Below are 6,715 nucleotides of genomic sequence, written 5' to 3'. Positions count from 1 at the left end.
GGAATGGACTCGGTGGCAGTGGGTTGGTTTGGTTTTGGCTCACTTCTCATCATCATTACTCAATCACACGTGCTGTGTCAATGGTTTTCACATACCCAGAAGGTGTGTGAATGCTTTCAGGCTTATCTGAAATGCCAAGATGCCAAAGGATCCAGCAGGTCATAGGTTAGAAAGAGGGTGAACAGCCTGTCTGATGACTGACAAGGATGAGTGACAAGGTTTCCAGCGGCTCTGGTACCACCTGAATGGACTTCCACTGTGATGTCTCAGAAGAGACGAACCCACCTCTTGATTATAAGCTTCCATACTCTAGGCCATTTCTCCTCCTCTCTCCCCTGGTTCTAACCTGATTATCACTGGGGAAAGGAGTGCTGGGAGCACAATGGTTATGTGCTCTTAACTGAAAGGTTGGTGGTTCAAATCCATCCAGCACCTCCATGAGAGAAAGATCTTGCAATCTGCTTCCATAAAGATTAAAGGCTAGAAAGCCCTTTGGGGCAGCCTTCCTTTGTCACATAGGGTCACTAGGGTCTAAATCAGCTTAAAGGCGCCCAACACCAACAATCCAATTGTACAAACTTCCTTCCATGTGAAACATACCTCCTTAATGGCATTGCTTCACCTGAAACTCTAGAGCTTTTGGCACTTACCCACGTGTAACTTATAAATATTAAGTTCAAACCAAATCATGTTGGGGGTCAGAGAATATAACTGCCAGTTTTTTATCGTCAAGGTAACGATAGCAGATTCACTAGAATTTACATAGCACCAAAGTCGATTTACATGCTTATTTACTCCGTTGCTCTCTTTTAAAAAAATGGAGTTACCCTGGCAACTGTAACATCACATGATGCTGAGAATAACTGTGGTTAGTCTATAATAGAAACACCTTCTGCAAGGAAAATACACATTATGCCACATGCACCTTATAGCGGCATGAACTGTCGTTTGGGGACTGATCTGCTTTGGAAATGGTTGGGCGAGGTTTGTGCAGTATGGAATGCTTCCCCATTAATTACTTCAGTGGCTTCAGAGATGCTTTAACAGAAGACAGAGACGGAGAGAGAGAGCACGCTTTGGGTCCTCTACTGTGCCTTTTGATAGAATCGGATGCTGTTTCTCGTTAGCACATCAGCAGAAAGGTTGCATTACCGAATTCGTCTTTCATTACATTTCTGCATTTGGGTCAAGTTGATTACTTCATTCAAAACTTTGTTCTAATTTTAAGAATGATGGCATTTTCCCTGGAGGGCTGATTTGCTTTGTCTAAGGCAGAGAACTCAAGAGAAGCACACAAAAGTAGAAGAAACCAACAAGAAATCACGAAGGTTTAGTCACCAGTTGGCCAAGTTGGATTTCATTCAAGTTTTAAAAATTAATTTGCTTAAGCATAGGGTAAAATACAGCTTCATGCAGGGATCCCACCAGGACAGCTGTTGCGATTTTGGTTCTGTGTTCCCCACTCAGGGCAAAGAAGGCAACAAGGAAATACGCTGTGTGTTCTAAAAACGTGTGTAGGAAGGACCACAGTCGCCAATGTCCTCTCTACCCACTGCTGAAAGATGCTTGGTTAGGAACGAGGAATTGCCTTGCTGGGACAAATGTGTGCTTTCTAGGAACCTGAGCTCTGATCTTGGAGAAAACATAAATTAGATCCCACACTCTCCTAATCAAAGCCTCAGTGACTGCTGATTCCACTGAGCTAAAACCCAGCCGTGCACCAAGCTACTTACCCGCTTGAGCTGGCACTGTCTGCCTCCCCTACTTCTTTCCTGTGTCCACCCCCTTACTCAGTACGCCTGCCCCTCTGACCTTCATTTTCTCTGCAAGCCCTCCACGTCCAAGCTCCTTCCCACTTCAGTGTCTTTGCCCTTATGTTCCTCGCAAACCCTTGCATTCTCAGATGCTGATGTTGGTGTCGAGTCAATAGGGTTTCCTAGGATGTGAATCTTTCCAGAGGAGCTCTGGTGGCAAAATGGTTACGCACTCAACTGCTAACCAAAAGGTTGGAGGTTCTAACCTACCAGCCGCTCCAAGGGAGTAGCATGTAGCAATGTGCTTCTGTAAAGATCACAGCTTTGGAAACGGTATGAGCAGTTTTCCCTAGAGTGTCACTGTGAGTTGCAATCCTTTCAATGGCAGTGGATTTGCGTCTTTGAAATGGATCACAGATCACCAGGCCTTTCTCCCAAAGAGCTGCTGGTGGGTTGCAACCGTCAGTCTGATGGTTAGCAGCCAACACTTACCTGTTGCCCCACCAGGGCCCCTTGCTCCCTCTTCCTACCCCATGTTCTCTCCCTCATAGCTTTGCTCTTTCTGTAAAATGAAGCTGTTTGTGCAAGTGTTTGTTTGCAAGTGTTTGCTTGCTTGCTGTCTGTCTTTCCAACAAGACTGTAAACGGTGACCCTCAGGTCCAACAAGGTGCTTGAGACACAGTTGTTGCTCTGTACTTATTTCCTCAGCAAATGAAGGAAGGAAAGAACGCTGTTTTCAGTGTTCAAAGGAAATGCCCAGAAGCACAGGATCTCTCTACAAAACACATAAGCCGGAAAGAAAGGACGATCTGGGAAGGTGGGCGAGGCCTGCGGAGGTGGACGGGCCTTTTACGAGTCAGAAGCCTGGGGAGTGATGCATACGGGTCGCTGTTTTCACTTAGAAACAGAAGCGATACTGAAACAGGAAGCGCCACGGACCTCACATAGTGACTTTAATAAAGTGCTGCGTAAAAACAACCCTAATGAATGGATGAGGCGAAGAAGCGACGGCCACAACCCATGAAGTCAATTCCCTGGCCTTTGCTCTCGGCCTCGGGACATGATCACAGCAGCCAGTCCCCGTGCTCTCTGTCCCTGAACCCCTGTGTGCCAGACACGGTGTGCGACCCGTCCACCATTGCTTCCTCCCACTCGCCCTCCTTCTCGCCTCCTTCCCTCCTTCCTTCCTCACTGTTCAGTGAGCCCCCGCTGTGGCTCTAGCACCTTTTTAGGAGCTTCGCTTATTCATTCATTCATTTAACAAACGTGGGCTAAATACCCTGAGCCAAGCTGAAGTAAGTGCAGGAGCCAAAGGCAGACCATGACTGCCCTGGTGGAGTTCCCAGTCGACAGGCGTTAAGCAAATGGTTGCAAATAATTAACTAAATACTTATTTAATTAAGTTAAATTAATTAAATATTTGATTCAATTAATTAAGTGAACACTTGCTTTAATTACAATTAATTTAAAGAATACATTTTTGCAAAAGAGTTTCCTTTGCTTTTGGTCATCTGAGGCTTCCGTTCTCGTCTGTATGAATATGCTCAGAATAAAAAGCAATCAGCTCAGAAGGAAATACAGGTAGCCCCACTGACCAGGGGGTTCTGTTCCCATGACTCAGTCAGAAATCAGTTCTGACGTCTCTTTCATTTTCATTATTATTGCCTCTTATTGTCAGTATCTTTATAAATTTGATCTTTGAACATCTGCAAGTGAACATCTGAGAAAGCATCAGCAGACTGTGCAGCACATCATTGTATGGAGTGCATGTGACTAACGAAAATATGAACCACAACAAAGCAAACCAAAACAAAGCAAACCAAAACAAAGCAAACCACACCATGCAGTCATAAGGGCGGTTCTTGGTAAATAGCACACCTTGTGAGTCAGGGACTACCAGTACTAGGAAGGCTTCCTGTCAATCTTTGTTCCCTGATAGTTTAAATATATATTAAATATATATAATATTAAAATTCATTGCTGTTGAGTTGATTCCAACCTGCAGTGACCCTACAGGACGGAGCACAACTGCTCGATTAGGTTTCCAAGGCTGCCATTTTAATGGGAGCAGACTGTCACTTCTTTCTCCCATGGAACAGCTGATGAGCTCGAGCCATCACCCTTTCCGTTAGCAGATGAGCACTTAAGTACTGCAGCCACCAGGGCTCTTGGCTTTAATGATGGGAGCCCCTTATTTTTTCCCCGTGGTTCTCTTTCTTTCTGAAGAGGCACACAACCTACGTGTGCTCAGTGTGCCAGTGCCTCCAAATTTGGCCATTAACAACCATTTCCTGACCTTTAGTGAATCGTCTTATGCTTTGTGCATTTTTACCTCACTAAAATGGAACTTTGAAAACCCTCTCAGTCAGGACAAGCAAGCTGTCCCTCCTGCCTCTACTTGAACTTTGGCATCGTGAGCAAGAGTCATATGAGTAGTGAGTTTCAAACTAATCATTCCATGTTACCCCAAGAACAGTGTGCACTAGATTCCTGATGCTGTGAAAGGTGACCCTTCCCAAGGAAGGAGACACAGAAGACCAACTCAGTCAGGTCACTCCCCCAATCCATCCATTCCCACCTTTTTTGATCATGTGAAAGAGTTCGAAGCATATTGTGGGAAAGGTTCTGAAGATGTCATTTTCCCTAGTGAGCAGCTCGGGTCTCCCAATGCACAAGGACCCCTTTGAAGTCAAGGTTGATTGGAAAAGCAGAAGGTCTGGAGTCCCAGATTCCCACAGAAGTGGCCGAGTCCTCTACTTCCTTGAGTCAGAGACCCTTGAGTCACCATTACTATCAGCCTGTGCCTGTCCCTCTGCCTGCAGTGTTCACACACAGAGCCATAGGAAATCAACATCATTTATCCCAGGAGGGCATCCAAACCCAGGAATCTGGGGAATTTGCAAAGGGATTTCTTCCAACTCTAGGACATGGTTCTCCTTGGTGAGATTTAAGACCCTCAGCTGGGTCAGCTCTGCTCCCTCACAGATTTCTCACAGAAGAGGAATGAGCACGTGTCGGCTGTCAGAACTTCTCAGCAGCAGACAACACTCAGCTGATCAGGACTGACCTGTGCAGGACCTGAAGGTAAAGCCATTGACACTGGCTCACGTCCTGACATGCTGGACAATGAACGAGGAAGACCAAAGAAGACCGGAGAAGAGTTGATGCTTTTGAGTTGTGGTGTTGGCAAAGAATGCTCAAAATACCATGAACTGACAGAAGAACTAACACATCTGTCCTGGAAGAAGAGCAGCCAGAATGCTTCTTGAAAGTGAGAATGGCCAGACCTCGCCTCACCTACTTGGTCATGTTGTCAGAAGGGACCATTCTCTGGAGAAGGACATCATGCTTGGTAAAGTGGAGGGTCAACAAAAGAGGGGAAGGCCCTCAACAAGATGGACTGACACGGTGGCTGCAGTGGTGGGCCCAGGTATAGCAGGGATCGTGAGGCTGGTGCAGGACCGGGCAGCGTTTCGTTCTGTTGTACATAAAGTCACTATGAATCGGAGATGACTCAACAGCACATAACAACAACAACAAACATATCCCGAGGCGGCACCAGCAAGGTGTTGTCTTTCTGAAGGGATGCTTTTCTTTTCACCAGGGCGAGGGATCAGAGTAGCAGGATGTCTCCACCCTTCGAGGGAAACAGAGATGTGACTGAAGAACCACCTGCTGATTTCATGCCTCTCTCCCAGTGGGGGATGAGGTGGTGTCCCCAGCCACCCCCACTGGCCTTGGATGTGTTAGTCTGGGAATACTGAAGGTCCTTCTGGCAAGATGAGAACTGCCCACTGCCCCATCTGGAAGACGTGGAAGACCAAGACCAAATAATCAGTTCTTGACCTTCAAGACTTCTTGGGCGTGTTCTATGTTGCCTTTCTCTCTTACCTTTTCTCTTTCTGGTCCCTTTGGTACTGTGATTTCATTACACAGCACCATCAAAGACATGATCTTTCCACTTTTCCTCCTTTTGCCTCGCTCCATCTCAAACACCAAGATCTGCTTGTCACTTACAGAATTTCAAATGTTCTAGTATTACATTCAGTCAGCAGACATTTACTGAGCACCTACTGTGTGTCATACTCTGCACTGCCTTTCTAGGAACACAATAGTAAACCAAGCAGAACCAATCCAAGCTCCTGAGATGAATGCATTCACTTACTTTCCTGCATTTTAAGACATCTTTGTACTTAGATTTTTTCCAGAAGTCGATGATTATTTTTTCCAAGTATTTTATTCCTTTTTATGAAGTAATCTTTTTCAAATGATAGAACGAGACTGTGTGAATTTATGAAACATCAGAAAATATAGACAAGCAAAAATAAGAACATAAAAGCATCTTATTCTCAACCACTGAGAGATTACTACTATTAGCATATAAATACATAAACATCTTAGTTTATATATTTCCAGATATTTTTTCTGGAGCTCTGATGGCATGATGCCTAAGGCTAACCAGAAAGCTGGCCATTCAAACCCACCAGACACTCCTCAGAAGGAAGATGGGGCAATCCACTTCCGTAGAGATAGAACCTTGGAAACCCAAGGAGGGGCTGCTGTGAGTCAAATCGACTTGACGGCAGTGAGTTTGGTTTGTTTTTTTTTCTGCAGTTATATTTAAATAAAATCAGATCGTAATATGCATGTTGTTGTGTAGTCAACAATGTCTATCCTCCACTTTTATACATTTGTATCTCTTTTTAATTACCCAGACCATAATCCCAAATTGCATCAAAATGTCTTTTTCAGCCAATGTAAAACTACAAGCCAATCCAGGGCCAAACATTGCACCAGTTGTACTGTCCCATAAATGCTTTTGCTTCCAGCATGGTCTATTTTTTGTCTCTGACTATAGAAGATGCTGTGCAGCTGTCCTGAAGAAGGTCCTTCTGAATTCAGCTGGGACTTTCATCTCATTGTCATTTAGCTTGTTCTTCCATCCCATACAGAAGTGATAC

Source organism: Orycteropus afer, unplaced genomic scaffold, assembly GCF_000298275.1.
Source record: "Orycteropus afer afer isolate SDZICR_OR568_19922 unplaced genomic scaffold, OryAfe1.0 scaffold00049, whole genome shotgun sequence".
NCBI lineage: Eukaryota > Metazoa > Chordata > Mammalia > Tubulidentata > Orycteropodidae > Orycteropus > Orycteropus afer.
This window is presented reverse-complemented; position numbering follows the sequence as displayed.